The sequence below is a fragment of the Hippopotamus amphibius genome, chromosome 6 (genome assembly GCF_030028045.1).
Source record: "Hippopotamus amphibius kiboko isolate mHipAmp2 chromosome 6, mHipAmp2.hap2, whole genome shotgun sequence".
NCBI lineage: Eukaryota > Metazoa > Chordata > Mammalia > Artiodactyla > Hippopotamidae > Hippopotamus > Hippopotamus amphibius.
The window spans coordinates 158,660,851-158,678,924 of NC_080191.1; the positions used below are offsets into that span (position 1 = coordinate 158,660,851).

General features: G+C 37.9%; 1 long non-coding RNA gene and 2 other non-coding genes across 3 annotated transcripts; all 3 read left to right on the forward strand.

Moving 5' to 3' along the window:
• Nucleotides 1–7,576: 7,576 nt before the first annotated feature.
• On the forward strand, nucleotides 7,577–13,206 carry LOC130855727 (uncharacterized). Its single transcript, XR_009054363.1, has 3 exons — nucleotides 7,577–8,262; nucleotides 10,093–10,174; nucleotides 11,981–13,206. It is a non-coding gene; the product is annotated as an uncharacterized LOC130855727 (long non-coding RNA).
• LOC130856258 (U6 spliceosomal RNA) lies at nucleotides 7,786–7,892 on the forward strand. Its single transcript, XR_009054536.1, has one exon. It is a non-coding gene; the product is annotated as a U6 spliceosomal RNA (small nuclear RNA).
• Nucleotides 9,894–10,025, forward strand: LOC130856205 (small nucleolar RNA SNORA63). Its single transcript, XR_009054497.1, has one exon. It is a non-coding gene; the product is annotated as a small nucleolar RNA SNORA63 (small nucleolar RNA).
• Nucleotides 13,207–18,074: the final 4,868 nt, after the last annotated feature.

Genomic DNA, 18,074 nt, shown 5'->3' on the forward strand with positions numbered 1-18,074 from the left:
AGACAGTGAAAAGATCAGTGGTTGCCAGGGATTATGGATGAGGGAGGAATGAATAGGTGAAGCACAGACAATTCTTAGGGCAGTAAAACTACTCTTTATAATTTATAATGGTGGACACATATTATAAATTTGTCCAAACCCATAAAAGTACAACATCAAGAGTGAAGGCTATTGTAAACTAAGGACTTTCAGTGATTATGATGTGTCAGCGTAGGTTCATCAATTTGTAACAAATGTTCAACTCTGGTGGGGAGTATTAATAATGGGGAGGGGGTATGCATATGTAGGGGGAGGGGAAAGCTCTATCTTATGCTCAACACTTCTGTAAAAAATAAAGTCTACAAACTTGGAACTAGAAGACTAGTAAGTTCTGGAAATATAATGTACTGCATTAGTGATTATAGTCAATAATACTGTATCATGTACTTCAAAGTTGCTAGAAGAGTAGATCTTAAATGTTCTCATCAAAAAAGAAATTATGTGACATGAAAGAGGTGTTAGCTAATGGTATGGCAGTAATCATGTTGCAATATATAAAGGTATCAAATCAACAGGTTGTACAGCTTTAGCACAATACTATGTGTCAATTATATCTCGATTTTTTAAAATAGCATTATAGAAAAAAATTGTCTATCTTAAAATTCTGTAATTTCAATTTTTGAGACAAGAGGAGAATTTTTTAAAGATACATGTTTTTCACATTTTTGAAAACATTATAAAATTGTGTATTCTTCTTACCCCACACCCTTTTATATCTTAGGACAGCTCCCCTTTCTTCTTCCCCTCAGAAAGCTCTAAAGATTAAAGGTCATTTGTAGAGACATGGATGGACCTAGAGACTGTCATAGAGTGAAGTGAGTCAGAAAGAGAAAAACAAATATCGTATATTAACACATCTATGTGGACTATAGAAAAATGGTACAAATCAACCAGTTTGCAAGGCAGAAATAGAGACACAGATGTAGAGAACAAACATATGGGGTGTGGTGGGGGGGATTGGGGTGGGATGAATTGGGAGATTGGGATTGCCATATATACATTACTAATAAGAAAAAAATATCTAATTGTACACTTTACATACATGCAGTTTATTGTATGTCAATTATATCTAAATAAAAGTTCTTTTTAAAAAGTTATTTAAAAAATTAAAAAAAAAAAATTAAAGGTCATGAAGGGCTCTTCGCCCTAGAGCCCATGAAGGGAAAAGAACCCCACAGACCACAGAAGGAAACATCCATGGGACACCCAGGCAACCTAAAGAGGCTGAGGACAGCAGGCCCCTACCCCAGTTGGATCCGAACCTAAGGGGCTGTGGAAGCAGGGACTGCACCCCCGCAAACACACAGCCCGATTGGCCAATCACCGCTAGTGCAGCTCTGCTCTGTTCTTTGATTGGTTTTAGCGGTGACACCCCTCTTCCGAATGCCTCGCTCGGATTGGCCTATGTCTTGGTTCGGACTGGACGGTGGCCAGAGGAGGACAAGAGACTTCTGTACGGTAGGGAGGAACGATTTGGGTGATATCTGAGACGAAGCCGCACATTAACAAGCGTCCAGGGTTTAGGGACATGGCGGCGGCCTCTGTGCGGTCGGTGCTGCCGGTGGCGACCGAGAGGAACCGACGGCAGCCAGTCCGGAGCCCGCTGCTGCTGCTGCTGCTGCTGCTGCTGCTGCTGCTGCTGCTGCCGCCGAAGCAACGGTGGGTGGAAGGGCGGCTGTGTTCCTGCCCAGGAATGGGGGCGTAGGGTGTTGGCCCGCCTGAGCCGTGAGAGAGTTGCGGAGGTACCGGAGGCTCGATAGCATCTGCTTGTCAGGGGATTCTGCTTTCAGCCCCACCCCTGAGAAGGAGCCCTCCTACACCCAGTCCTTCCCTGTCTTCCTCATCTCTAGGCTCACTCTTCAGCCCGCCCTTTGCCTTAGATTCTCCACTTAGGTGTGGGGGTCGGGGGGATGGAGCTGGGCCCGCCATCCTCCGTGCTCCCCTACCCTTGGGAGCAAGAATAGGATTACCAGATCTAGCAAATAAAATACAGGATGCTAGCTAAAATTTAAATTTCAGATAAACAACACAACTTTTTTAGTATAAATATGTCTCCGATATCAAATAAAATTAAAATATAAAACATTATTTGTTATTTGTCTGAAATTTAGCTGGTCGTCCTGTTTTTTTATCTGGCAACCCTAGGCAAGAATAACATTTATACATCTCCTAACCATTTACAGTGTCCTTTCATAGCACTCCCTGTATGGGGAGTATCATAATCTGTGTTCTGATGAAACCCAAAAGGTCTAACCCAAGGTTTAACCAGTAAGTAATGGGGCCAGGACACTTTAAAAGCCCATTTCAGTTCTGCTGTCCCTCTCAGGTTTGCAATGCAAAGAAAGATTCCTGGGGAGTTCATATAATTGTTGGAATGAATCTAGTTAACAAAAGCAAATTTATCTTTCAGAGGGGCTGGAGAGTTGTTTTATATTCAGGTTCTCTGCTGTAGCGTTTACCTTATATTTGGGGAAAAAAGCTGTATTAAACTGTCAAGGAATATTGATTTGCTATATAATATGAAAGTATATTTTATATATTAAATCACAATGGCATATCGTTTGACTTTGATGTCAGTGGACAAGGTTATTTTCATGCAAGAGATCCATACACTGCAAAGGTAGAGATTAAGGCAGTGAAGGGTATTCTGGAATGAGACACACCTGGTTCAAAGCCTAGCTTCACCACTTTGATAGCAGCAGGCAAGTTATGTAATCTTTCTGGGCTTCTGTTTCCTCTTCTTCAGAGTAGAAATGATAATAATTGTATCCACTTCATAGGATTGTGGTATTAAATTCTTGTCAAGTCTCTGGGACATTAAAATTAGTTAATTTTAGCTATGATTAGCCATTATACTTTGACTTTTAGTAAATGTGAATTTTTGGCATAAATCATTAGATAATTAAATATTTTAATTTTAGTTTTAAGTTGAAAGAAGCCAGGTAATTAAGAATATTATGAAAAAAAAAGAATATTATGAATATTATGAATTTCAGTGAAAAGAAACATACTGTTCAATAATAAAGCAGATATTTTAGACCATAGTATACCAATTTTACCGAATCGTATATCATATTGCCAGGCTAATGTAATAAAATATTTAAATATTAGTCTTAGTAATTGCTTCGCATTTATAATTTTACATGCTTTTCATTGTCATTGTGTTATAAACAGAAAGAAACATTAACAAGCCCCGTGGGAAAGAAAATGACTACAGGGTGAGGGGTAAAGCCAGAAAATAGGTTTCTGGTCAGTGGCTGTTTATGGTGAAGTAGACTTAGTATGTTTTAAAAACCAAACATCAAGCTTTTTAGGAGTTTTATATTTCTTTGTATAGTGTATTATTTCGCTAGTGTTTACAGTGTTAATATAGGTCACTTACAAACTAGTTGCTAAAATTCCTCTTGGGAACTTGTCCCAGTTTTTCTCCAAAAACACTACAAAACCTTTCCAACACCTTGAAGGGAATGTGAACTTGAAGATTAGACTTTCAATTATGAAAATTGAAAGTCTAATCTTAGCAACTACTGACTGTTACCCAAGTGATCATAAATAAATCACTTAATATATCTGAGCCTTGGTTTATGTCTAAAATCATAACTAACAAAAATCTACTCTGTCATACCCAAGGTTTATAAATGCTATCAATTATTACTAGCTGTTATCCACCAGGAAAACTTCAACCATAGATAAATCCGACTATTTGTATTCTTTGTGCCTGCAACAAGGCTCCTGGAAGAGCTGGAGAAATCTGCATACAGGAAAGACTTGGTACTAAAATAGATTCATGGTAGTCAACTTCACCTGGGCTTTCACACTGCAGGGCAGGCCCATTGTGTTTCTCTAGCCACCTCATTCTTCCTTTTTATGCAACTGCTGTTTCAAATCCTCTTCACTCTTTTCGAGCCTCTGACATCCCTTATAAGCCATTTTCAGCAAATGATCTCAGTGTTATTGAGAAAATAGAATACCTGAGCTTCTGAGCTTCCTGCCAGCAAATCTGCCCACCCACCTTCATCTGCATCCATCCAACTCCCATCAAAGACTAGTCCCTTTGCCTGTGCTCTCAATCCTTCCCCTCTCACCATCTCAGGAATCTCTACCATCAGTTATCCCTTCTGTCACCTGGATTGTTAACCATTCCCTCTTTACTAAATCCTTCCCACCAGTATTTAATATTCCGTAGTCTCTTCTTCAGGGAGTAATTGTAAGTTGCCATTTTTCCTCCCATCTAACACTCTCTTTCTTTTCCTATTTTTAATCAGTTTTTAAGAACTGGCTGCCCTGATGTTTCTATTTCTTTACTTCCCATTCTCTTCTCAACCTGTTGTCCTTCTGTCCTCACCCCTCTCCTGAAACTATTCCTGCTAAGGTTACCAATAATTTTCTTGTCACAAAATCCAATGGATTCTTGACCTCTTTGCAACATTTAACACCCTAAACCAGTGTTCGGGCAAACTACAACATGGGGACAAATCCAGCTTCAGCATGTTTTTATATGGCCTGTAAGCCAAAATATTTTTTTTATCTATCTGGCCCTTTACAGAAAAAGGTTGCCAACCCACTCTATAGGTCACTCCCTCCTTTTAGAAATAAATTCTTCTCTTGGTTCTTCTAAGTAAGTCTAGTTTTCCATTTACTCTTCTCTCTTCTCTTTCTCAATCTGTTGCTGGATTACCAGACCCTTAGATGTTGGAATTCCTCAACACTTTATGCTGGAAATGGGGTCTTCTGGATCTCATCTTCTTTGATAGCTTTGTTGAAAACCCCCAAGTTTCTATCTCTAACTCAAATTTTCTTTTGAATATCATACATGTTGTTCAACTGCCTACTCAACATCTCCACTTGGTGTGCTACAGATACCCCACACTCAATATATTTGAAATTGAAATCACAATCCTGTGCTAATCCTGCTTTTCTCTGCAGACTGTCATGACTCAGTAGATTATAACATCATTGCCCACAAAGTTAATGTGAGAAATTTGGGAGTCCTTGGGTTTCTCCCTCTCCCTCCCTTCATTTTGTTCTACCCACATGTAAGTAATCACCAAATGCTATTAATTCTATTCCTGCATGTTTTTTAATCCAATTAATTCATTCTGCCCAATACCACAACACCCTTAGGTCAAAAACACCGTCATCTGGTCGAATGCTGTAACCTCCTAAGCGGCCTTTCTCTCTTTGAAAAAACAAAACAAAGCAAAACAAAAAAAAATGGTTTTTATTGAAATATAACTCACATACCATAGAAGTTACCCCAAATTTTACAATTTAGTAGTTTTCACTATATTCACAAGGTTCAAACATCTGTGGTATCTGGTATTTTCACCATAAGCATCTTTGCTGTAGATGTTGGGGGAAACACAGATTGTAACTACCCACCCTGGCCAGGCAGACAATAACAATTTGCATGAGTTATTTTGCAACACAGAACTAACAAGGCAACCAGAAGAATATGGGAAAGGTCAAAAGGAAACACCAGTCCACATGTCCTACCCACCTCCCAGAATTCTCACCAGAGTCCATCTTGGCTGAGAGATGCATGTGCCACCAGAAGGGACCCTAAGCCAAAGTGATTGGCTGGAGACAACCCAGAAACCCACCTCATCACCATAAAACCCAAGACTGTGAGCCACATGGCAGAGCAGTCCTCGTGGGTTCCCTTACCCTCCTGCTCTCTGCCCAGGCGCCCTTTCCCTATAAAGACTCTTGCTTTGTCAGCACATGTGTCTCCTTGGACAATTCATTTCTGAGTGTTTGACAAGAACCCCCTCTCAGGCCCTGGAATGGGTCTCCCTTCCTGCAACATAGACATTTTGCTGCATAATTAAGTGGCTGTAAGGCAGTTTTGCCGTAAGACAAAATAACTGTTTGACAACTTGGTTTGATAGTTTGGTTTCAACTGGTTGACAGTTTTAGTTTCTCCATTGACACAGTACTCCTATTTTTATATTACATAAACCTCATAACGATCTACACGTTGACGAGTGGACATGGTGGTCTTAAAATAGTAAACAATAACGACTACGTATCAACTTGATAGAAAATATGGTGATAAAACTTACTGGAAATGTGAAATAAGAGAGTGTAAAGCCGGACTGCATACTATACTAGAAAAAGATAAAAATATCAGTTTGCAAATCCTTCAATGATTTGAAGGTACAGTGTTGGACCCACATTTCCCATAGAACTTTGGAACATCGATTAACAGAGCTGTGATAACATGCCAAAAATAAACAGTGTAGAGGCTCAGTTATAAACATGCATCCTAGTATTTGGAAACTGATACCTCTCATAATGAAGGAAGAAATTGTAGTGAAAAAGAAAAAGTGCTGTGCCAAATGAGAAGACAGGTCAACATGCATTAAAAGAAAAGGATGTTTAAAATACATTCTCTTACATCATAGTACAGTTATCAAAATCAAGAAATTAATTTTGATGCAATATTATTATCTGATCTGCAGACTTAAGATTTAGCGAGTTATCCAACTAATGTACATTTTACCAAAAAAAGAAAACATGATTTTTTAGTGATCTAATATCTAATCCAGGATCGCATTGAATTCAGTTGTCTTGTCTCTTTGGTTTGCCTCATTCTGGAACAATTCCTCATTCTTTGTCTTTCATGCCTTTAATACGATGAGATGATGAAGTGATTTTTGGTATTCATGATGCATCCACAATAGAGTTCTGCTTGATACTCAAAACACAACAGTAGAGGATGGTGTCAATCACTGAGCATGTAGGCCATTTCCTTTGGTGAATATCCCCCTTGTCCTCACTAGGGAGCCAGCAAACTGGTGTATTTACATAGCCACATTCAATCACTGATGTAGGACTGCCCCCAGGGGGACATAAATTCCCAAATGCTTCAGGTTTTACAAAAGTGAAGAATAGCTTAAGACAGTGTAAAGAACCTTTTTTTAAAACTATTGTCCATGCATGCATAGAGTTTTTGGTTTTGTTTCAAATTAAACTAGAACTTGGTTTGCATTTATGGTTTGCAGGGCTGTGCTCTACAGACTGAGAAACTAAAGCTTTCTTTCTTTCAGGATCCATGCCCTTTGTGTTGTTGTTGTTAAGTTTAAATGCAATTTTGCAACATGAAAACTGCAGTATCTGTAACTAGTGGGGAATCTTTGTCATTTGTGATACATCTGTTGCCTGCTGTCTGTTTTCAGAGCTTACTGCTATGTTAGCTATGAAGTAAAGCTTTTCTTAACAAAGCTATAGGCTTTATTAAGATCAAGGCTGTATAAGTTTCCTATAGGAAAGATATTTATTTTTAAAGTGTATGATAATCAGGGAATACGTATCAGAACAATTTGCCTTGGAGCTGTAAATGTAGAGCTTGTTTCACTACTTACATGTCTTACATATAAAAGAATAATGTAGGAATTCTTTGTACTTTAATTGTTTGGTTCTTTAATTATCTAGCTGGTGCCTCTAGGAAACTGAGGATCCCAAGTTTGAAAAGGCATAAAAATCTAATTAAAAATGAGATGCTTATGTATAGCACAGAGAACTCTACTCAATACTCTGTAATGACCTATATGGGAAAAGAATCTAAAAAAGATTCATTTTGTTGTACACCTGAAACTAACACAACATTGTAAATCAGCTATACCCCAATAAAAAATTTTTATATCAGATGCTTAAAGGGATTTTTATCCTGAAGCAGTTTGATTTGCCTGCATTGTAATGTTGGAAGTGATTCTGCATTGTGCTGCATAAAAGCTGTTCACAGTGCTCGCTTCGGCAGCACATATACTAAAATTGGAACGATACAGAGAAGATTAGCATGGCCCCTGCGCAAGGATGACACGCAAATTCGTGAAGCGTTCCATATTTTTAAACAGATGATTGAACTTGGTGTACCCCCCAAAAAATAATAAATAAATAAAATTAAAAAAAAAAAAAAAAGCTGTTCACAGACCAGAATTTTAAGCTATATGTGAACAGTTTAGCATTTAGCCATGTACTTTGAAAGTCATTTGATGGAGTCTTTATTTGTACAGCGTAATAATTTAAGCTTTTGACTTTTAGATCCAAAAGGTAGTTCTGGCACTTGGATACTACCTGAGAGCAACTTGTCGTGCCTGCATTGTGTGGAACCAGTGTTCAAAATAAAATGCAAAAACTGCAGACCGAGGGAGGAGGGAGCACACAATGTCCTGGTACTCCAGGGAGAACATTTGATATGTTAAAATAGAAGATATCTTTGTAAGTATTGCCATATTTTTCCTAGGGCATTTTTTAACCAGTGATATTTGGGGTGTGGGAGAGAAAATAAATATCCCAATTGTTTAAGCCAGTAGCCATGCATGAATATCTAGAGGTGATACTAAGACTTTATAAGGCTTTATTTTTTAGAACAGTTTTAGGTTTATAGGAAAATTGAGAAGAGAGTTCCTGGCTTCCTATAGTGTTAATAATTTACATTAGTATGACACATCTGTTAAATTAATGAACCAACATTGACACATTATTATGAACTAAAGTCCAGAATTTATTCAGGTATCCTTAGTTTTTACCTAATGTCCTTTTTCTATGCCAGGATCCCACTCAGGGTACCACATGACACATAGTTGTCATGTCTCCTTAAGCTCTTCTTGGCTGTAACAGTTATTCAAATTTTTCCTTTTTTTTGATAACCTTCACCATTTTGAGAAGCATTGGTCAGGTATTTAGTAGAATGCACTTGTACTGGAATTCGTCTGATGTTTTTCTCAAGATTAGACTGTAGTTATGGGTTTTGGAAAGGAAGACCACAGAGGTAAAGTACCATTTTCATCTCATCATGTCTAGGGTTATTACTGTTGATGTTGACCTTGGTCACCTGGCCGAGTTAAGGTTTGTCAGATTTCTTCACATAAACTTATCCCCTCCCCTGCTTCTCCTTCCATGCTGTAGTCTCTGGAAGGAAATCTCTGTGCACAACCCACTCTTAAGTAAGACTTTTTTGACTTTCCAAAATGGATCAAGATGCTTATTTTGGATGAAGCCAGTAAAAATGTTGAGCCAAAGGATTAAAGGTCAAATCCACGAGATTTACCAGAAATCAAATAAAAGGACTCAGGTGTCCAGGTGATTTTTCTACAGCTGGCAGGTTGGATTCATTGTTACAGTATAGCTGTGAGGTGCTATATTGTCCTTTCCCCTGCCGAAAGCAATTGTTTCCTACAATCTCTGTCTCACTCAGTTCTGTAGTAAGACAGGGACGCTTGGTCTCAAACATTTTTCTCTAAGTATTATTGTGAAAACTGTTATAGTTGATATGTCAACATAATTAGTCATTGTCTTTCTTTGTAAGGTCGTGTTGCTTTCTGCCTTAATGCCAGTTGATAAGCTGAAGTCCTCAAAAAGTTCCTGAGAAATCCATTTCAAATTCTAGTGAAGAAAAAACTGACCTTTGCAAACGTCAATATCTTAGTGCTTGCTGACAGTAACGTGTCTGTAGTGTCTTAGTGCTGAACTGCGGGTAACTCCAGGGTATTTTGTTCTAAGATTTGGTACAATAATATCTGTATTTAGGCAGAATTAATAGAATGAATTTCTAACTGGTTCCTTCCAGTGGTAGGGATGAGAAGTCAAGTGGCTTTTTATTCTGACTCTGATCTGAATTAACATTTTCCTCTCTGAAATATTATAGGGTAGGAATTGTATGCTCTTTGTGACATATAAGAGACTGGCCAGTACATAGGCTGTTCTTTTTCAGAACACAAGGCAAAGGGTAGACTGGCTCTGAGAAAACGCATGCCAGGAATTTCAGTTTCTGATGTGGCAAGAGCTGTTCTTCCCGAGTATTGGTACTTAAGACACTCTTAATATCTAATTATTTCCTTAATAAACTGAAGCAGGATCTAGTTACAATGTAGCTGTGAAGTGCCATATTGTCTTTGCCCCCTGCTCAATATAAGACTGTTTCCTTTCAAGCCCTGTCGGCCATGGTGCTGTAGCGGCCAGGGATGCATGGTCTCATACACATTTACCATTGTAAACCCTGACTTCACAAATGACTCCTGAGAGTTAAGGCTTATTAATATTTTGCAGGTGGTAACAGGAAGAAAGAGGCATCACCAAGAGGCAGTTCAAATAAGGGACAAGCCACATTTTGATGACTACTGACTTACTGGTATTTAATTTAATTACAATATTTATGTACTAAAAGTTGGTTTTGAGGGGAAGATTTTTCATCACTTTTGTCAGCTTAAGCTACATGGGGGAATAAAGACCATACTCCACAGTGAGCTGTGTGATTTATATGCAGTTCATTACTATTTTGTGCCCTGAGAGATTGTGTAGAAGTTGCTTTTTGAATCAGAATTTGAATATATATATTATCATATCTTAGGCTCATGATTTTTATGTACAACTAATGTCTGTGGTTATAAACTATGATCTGCCCACTACTTGTGAAGATTATATTTTCAGTTTAGTATTTGTCATCTTTATTGAATTACTTGCTTTTATCGGGAAAAATTAATTTGTGTATTGTTTTCCAAGTATGATTCTGTCAGCCAGACAACCTTGAAAATCAGGTAAATGAGTCAGGAAATGTAGTAACATGATAAGTTGTATTAAAATTGTACTCGGAAAGATTCATGGTTAATCAGAACACAGTGGGAAAATAATGTGAAATGTAGCTCAGATTTTGGACTTTGTAGAGTTGATATTCAAAGGGAAAATCAATAATGCTGTTAGATCTGGTTGTCCTAACTTACACGTGAGGCAGTTTTTGTTATTGTTGTTGTTGTTTTTTGTTGTTGTTTTGTTTGTTTTTTGTCATGTTGTTCATATCTTGTGCTTTCTTGGTGATTGCTCTATAATTGAGATTTTTCTCAGCATTTTCTGGTAGCAATTTATATTGACCCTGGCTTAGTTATAGTAGCTTTTTTACTAAATAAATTGAATTATGTCTTGCTACTAATATAAAAATAACTTTGTCAAAAAATATGGTAGCTGGTAAGAATAGATAATGAGGTGATGCTCAGAAATGGCACTGGCTTCATTTAGGACATAGATTCATAAGTGAAATAGCATGTTGTCTGGATAAAGAGCAAGTCAGTATTTTCATACTTGTTTTCCTCTTGTCCTGGTTATTTGATATTTTAAGTTGCTCCAGCCAAGACATTTTTGATTGGTTCTATCATCTGTTTTAATAAAGAGCTGTGATGGTAAACATATCTCAGTCATCTGTGTTACAGTATATGAGGTGACCTGAGCAGAAAGCAGTGATAAATATGGTTACTATAATAAGTTTTTAGAGGTCTCCCCCACGCTGGAAAAAGTTTTAAGTCCTGGACCAACTTTGTCCAATAGAACTTTCTGTAATGAGGGAAATGTTCTATACCTGCGGTGCCCCACACAGTCGTGGCAGGCCGTTATGTGGCTAGTGAAATATGATTAATGCCACTGAGGAGCTAAATTTTCTATTTTATTTAATTTTAATGTAAATAGCCACATGTAGTTAGTGGTTGTTGCATTGGACAGCATAGTCCTCAACAACAGTTAACATTCTAGAGTTTATATTTTGAGTTTATAGTTCCAAAAGTGTCAAAATGGATGACACAGCTGTTCCTTTTGTTTAATCCCTGGTATTTACATTTGTGCCAGGCTGACACTTGCTCTTGGCCCACTTTGGTATGGGCTTTAATTTCACTGCCCCAAACACAATACTGTTGTCTGCTCTGTAAGTAATAACACTCAAGCTGCCTGACATAATCTGATCTTGCAACAAGAAGAATCTTTTTGAACTAACACAAAAGATATCTTTTTTGCTAGATATTGTGACTAGGATCTAGTGCTCCTGTTAGAAGCCCTCTAAGTATAGTCTTGGCAAATAAACAGCCACTGATGATTAACAAATAGCTCATATCATTAGTACTTTATACAGTACTTGATAAGTGATATTCTGCTTAATAACTTGTCTTTTGTTCAGAATTGGCAGCAGGAGTCAATTTGGGAGGAAGGCCGTGGCCATAAACATTGAAGAAGACAAGAAGAGTCTTTGTGACACTGAGACTTTCCACCATACTACAGTGGAGGAAATGCCAGTGAATGTGGCTGATCTAATTTAATTCCTGGGATGAAATGCTTTTGAATGTAGTGCTTGCTGTTGGTGAATAGGCAATCACAATGTACACTGTGTTTCTTTTGGGGGGAATATTTGAAGCTTTGTCTCAACGCTCACAACAGATCAAAAATTTAGATTTTGATAGCAAAGCAATCTGTCATGAGCTCATGTGAGGAAAGTCATTGGCTGGATATAAAAGATGGAGTTGTACCCAATCGAAAAATGCTCAGAAGACCTAAATATTCATTTCTCCAGAGAAGACATACAGATGGCCAATAGGCACATGAAAAGATTTCTCAACATTGCTAATTATCAGAGAAATGCAAATCAAAACTACAATGAGGTACTGCCTCACACCAGTCAGAATGGCCATATTAAAAAGTCTACAAATAACAAGTAATAGGGAGGGTGTGGAGCAAAGGGAACCCTCTTACACTGTTGGTGGGAATATAAATTGGTGCAGCCACCACGGAAAATAGTATGGAGGTTCCTCAAAAAACTAAAAATAGAATTACTGTATAATCCAGCAATCCCACTCCTGGGCGTATATCCAGACAAAACTATAATTCAAAAAGATACATGTACCCCTATGGTCATAGCAGCACTATTCACAATAGCCAAGACATGGAAACAACCTAAATGTCCACCTAGAGATGACTAGATAAAGAAGATGTGGTACATATAATACAATGGAACACTACTCAGCCATAAAAAAGAATGAAATAATGCCATTTGCAGCAACATAGATGGAACTGGAGATTATCATACTAAGTGAAGTAAGTCAGAAAGAGAAAGAAAAATACCATATGATATCACTTATATGTGGAATCTAAAATATGACAGAGGGACTTCTCTGGTAGTCAGTGGTTAAGAATCTGCCTTCCAATGCAGGGGATGCAGGTTTGAGCCCTGGTCAGGGAACTAAGATCCCACATGCCATGGGGCAACTAAGCCTGTGCGCCACAACTACTGAGCCCGTGTGCTGCAACTAAGACCCACGCAGCCAAAAAAATAAATAAATAAATAAATAATGACACAGATGAACCTACTTATGAAACAGACTTACAGGCATAGAGAACAAGACCTGTGGTTGCCAAGCTGGTGGAGGTGGGGAGGAGGGATGGAGTAGGAGTTTGGGATTAGCAGATGCAAACTATTATATATTGGATGAATAAACAACAAGACCCTACTGTATAGCACAGGGAACTATATTCAGTATCCTGTGATAAACCATAATGGAAAAGAATATAATATGTATATATACATGTATATATATATCTGAATCAGTTTGCTGTGCAGTAGAAATTAACACAGCATTGTAAATCAACTATACATCAATTTAAAAAAAAAAAGATGGGATTGTAAATCTTTTTTAGAATTTTATTTCCTAGTTCTCTACACGTGGTTATATTGAGTGTTCACTATCATTTAAAAATATACTTGTTGACTGAAAGATATGTGCTGTATAAAGATAGCCAATTATATTAAACTAGTATATCTGTTTTTATTGTGTTAGTCATTAGACTGAATGGAACTAACTTTAAAATGATTTTTAAAGAAAATATTTGAATTTGTTCTGTTTGGTATCATTTTATTCAGTAAAGCATGTTATTAGTGGTAAGTATAAACTAGAGTCTTTGCTCAACATCAGCAACAATCATGTCCTACAATCAAATCTCAGAAAAATGGCTGTATTGTATATTGACTTTTCAATAAATTACAATGAAGTATTTTTCCTTTAAAGTTGTTTGGTCTTTATTCCTTAAAGACTTGTACTTCTTGCCATAACTCCATATTTTCAAAGGAAAAAGATAAAACAGCACTCTATAGTAAATATTTTACTCTAGTTATAAAATTACACACAAAGGATACAACAAACATGGCTTTTCATAAAAAGATTCAATAGTTCCAAGTTAGCTACTGCTTGGCAGTAGCACAAAGACTGATCAATTGCAGATTTCATCAGTACCATCTACTAAGCATTATCTGCTTCTTTGAGGAAAAAAGAAGCATTAGAATGTAAAATTTCTCCCTCTTCTGGTATGGCAAACATTTCCTTGTATATGCCATGTAGCTACTCAACAACAAGGTTTTTGTTAATAAAATAATTAATCAGTAAATATGTTTTTCCATAACAATAACATGGAGTTGCTATAGTAGGTCCTATTTCAGAAGGAATGAGTATGATGCTTGTTTTCTCCTTCTCAAAAATTACTTGTTAAGCAATCTTTTTCTTTTTTTTAAATTTATTTATTTATTTATTGGATTTACTATTTTTTTATTGGCTGTGTTGGGTCTTCGTTGCTGCACATGGGCTTTCTCTAGTTGCTGAGAGCGGGGGCTACTCTTCATTGTGGTGCGTGGGCTTCTCATGGTGGCGTCTCTTGTTGCGGAGCATGGGCTCTAGGCGCATGGGCTTCAGTAGTTACAGCACATGGGCTCAATAGTTGTGACTCACGGGCTTGAGAGCACAGGCTCAATAGTTGTGGCGCACGGGCTTAGTTGCTCCGCGGCATGTGGGATCTTCCTGGGGCAGGGCTTGTACCTGTGTCCCCTGCGTTGGCAGGCAGACTCTTAAGCACTGCGCCACCTAGGAAGTGCCAGCAATCTTTTTCTTGAGCACAGTTGTCAAAAGAACTATGATGACAGACAGTGAATATTCCAGCGGTTGCTTTGATTGGTATCACAGAAAAAAAAATATTATAATGAATTTCGAGGGAAAAGCAGCACCCTTGTCTTTTCTCAGTCGTACTGACGCTTGCCACTGTCAACTGGAAAATGATGCACAATGTAAGAGCAGTGAGTTTCAGTTTTATTCAGAGACCTTACTGAGGACTATACCCTGGGAGACAGTTTTTCAGATAGCTCTGAGGAACTGCTCTGAAGAGGTAGGGGTTGGGGGAGCCAGTATATATATGATTTTTTTTTTTTTTTTGGCTGGGAAATACATGTAGTCAAGTATATATCTTGGTAAAAGATTACTGCTAATCACATACACACAAAAAAACAAATTTCTCAAGATAATTATTTTTTGTGTTTATATACGGGAAGATGCAGGAATCTGGGGTCATCAAAATTCTTCCTTAGATATGTATCTTAACTACCTCGGGGCACATATATTCAGAAAACAAAATGCTTCATCCTGAATTCCTTTCAGGGTGTACTGTAAGTCAGTGACTGCAGTAGCTAATGACTTGTAGAATTGGAATGGTGGGTAACATCTTTTGTTTACACCACTTATCATAAAACTGCTGCTGTGGCAAATAAGACACATGCTAGAAACCTTGGAAGTATCAGATCAATTTAAAAGTCACCACTGTCTTCAGTAAGTAAATTTTTGAAAGGAGAGCCTAAAGAATGAGATGTCGGGGATGACATCTATCTTAATGTCTGTTCCCTACAAAGACTAGAAGTCAGGTGGAGAGAACTACAAAAAGATTAGATAAAACCAAACAAATATAACATGTATTAGGGAAAGGTATAAATAACTACAGAATTTATCAAAAGGCCTGCACAGCCCTGTTTAATAATGTGGATTTTATTCAGGATCAAAGTCAACCATTAGCTCCATCTAAAGACACTTTGATTACTTTCTTGAACTCAATAGTTTCCTCCTCAACACTTCTGCCACACAGGGCCCCACTCTCACTTTTCTTCCTCCTATGTATGTGGCCCTCTGCTATGCTCTTGTCACTCTTTTTAAGCTTCCAGTGTGCTCCTCTAAGCATTAGACCAATCACTTCCTGGATGTTTTCAGTCTGATGACTCTGGCACTTTGAAACCAAACTTACCATCTTTCTCCAGTAATGTTTAGCTCATTACCTTGAACCTCCTTCTCTTATCTAGACTTTGACAGTGGTCTCCAAGTGTGTCTCCCTGCCCTTGGTCTTGCTTTATCCAATCCATTTACCACTCAGCTCCCAGAGTGATCTCATAAAAATATAAATTATTCAATAGCTTTCCTTTTCACCTGGGATAAAATCCAAAGTCAATAGCTTTCCTGACTTTGGTGTTCCATCTAAACAGTTATCACCAAACCCAAAGTCATCAAGGTTTTCTATGTTATTTTCTAGGAGTTTTATAGTTTAGTGTTTTATATTTAGGTCTGTAACCCATTTTGAGTTAATTTTTTTGATAGGTGTAAGGTCTAGATTCATTTTTCCCCATGTGCTGTTCAGTTGTTCCAGCACCATTTGTTGAAAAGACTATCTTTTCTCCATCACATTGCCTTTGCTTCTTTGTCAAAGATCAGATCAATATAGTTGACTACATGTAAGTCTATTCCTAAGCTCTTGTTAGGAAAACTATTTTTCTCCTCTTACTCTCAAAACTCTACGCACAGAATTTTTCATTGCTAGGCACTTCCAAGTCATCAGATGTTGGGTTTTTTTCAGTCTCCATACATGATTTCACATCCAGTGCTTCACCATGCCTGCTTTTGTCTGTTGGCAGTGCTATAACAGAATACCACAGACTATATGCCTTATAAACAACAGAAATTTATTGCTCACAGTTCTGGAGGCTGGAAGTCTGAAATCAGGGTGCCGACATGGTCAAGTGAGAACCCTATTCCTGGTCGAAGCCTTCTCATTGTATCCAGCAGAAGTGGAAAGAGAGCTCTCTTGGGTCGCTTCTATAAAGGCACTAATCCCATTCACGAGGGCGCCACCTTCAGGACCTAATCACCTCCCAAAGGCCCCAGCTACTAATATCATCACAGTAGGCATTAGGATTTCAACATATGAATTTTGGGGTGACACAAACGTTCAAGCCACAGCAATCTCCAATCCCAAATTCTTTTCCATCTATTATGCAGAATGTACTGTTTTGGTTATTAAATTTCCTAATCCAATTGTAATTGTCCTTTCATCTTCATTAAAATAACACAATCACTTAGCCTTCCTTTAAGGTGATGTCTGTATCATGTCGGCTTTGGTATGGTCATCGTTCTCATCATCATCATCTGAACTCTTAGCAAATACTGTCACAACATTCATAGAAATTAAACTAGCACTGTCTCCACGCAGAGCACAATTGTCAATCTACAGTCCAAGTCAAAGACAACCGCTAACACCGACACTCAAAATACACTTAGGTGGTACACTTCAGGTGCATCACTTATAGTAATGCACAGATAGATAATCAATTATTGTGACTGCAAATCATGACTGCCAACATCAGCAGCAAGGAACAACAACAACAAAAAAGCAACAGCAGCTCTGGAAGACAGATAATCTATGCCGTATCCATTCAAAACTAAAAATAGTGTCAATTTCAGCTATTTGGGCAGCTGCCACGTGTTTATACTTTCTCCCCAACCTTCAGCATTCATTGCCTAAAACTGGGAGTTTTTGTGTACTGGCTTCCGGGGATGCAGGACTTTCAGTGCTATCTCAACAGTCCTGGGCCACTCAGAACAGTTGGTCTCTCTCCTCAGTTCAGTGTAGTTAGGAAGTTTTAAAACCAAACCTTCCCATCCATAGCAACTTCAATTGTTTAGCCGCTGTTTACATAAACCGTAACTAAACCCCACTGATAGCATGGATGTGATGAGGGAAAGAAGTAGGAAAGGTTAACTCCTCTTTTAGAGTACCTAGCTTCTCTTTCATAACAACAACAAAAAATACCCTAACTCCTCCAAATTGAATATAGTCACTGGTGGTCTTTCCCAACCAAAAGCAAAAGTATCTCCATATGTTGTACATTGGTTTGATATGATTTCAAATCCACTTGTTTATGACTTAAGTTGTTTTAATCCACTTGCTTATGACAAAGACAAGCAAACAAAAAGAAGTTGTTTTTAAATGTAAAGTTGTTTCCGTATAAGAATGAAATAAGCTGTGTTGGGATGTCATCATCTCATCTGTGGGGTTAATAAGCACACAGAGCTCAGCTGCTGAGAGGCTGAGCTGGGGGGTTTCAGGTAAAAACACATGAAGAAGCAACGAGGATGAGGGGA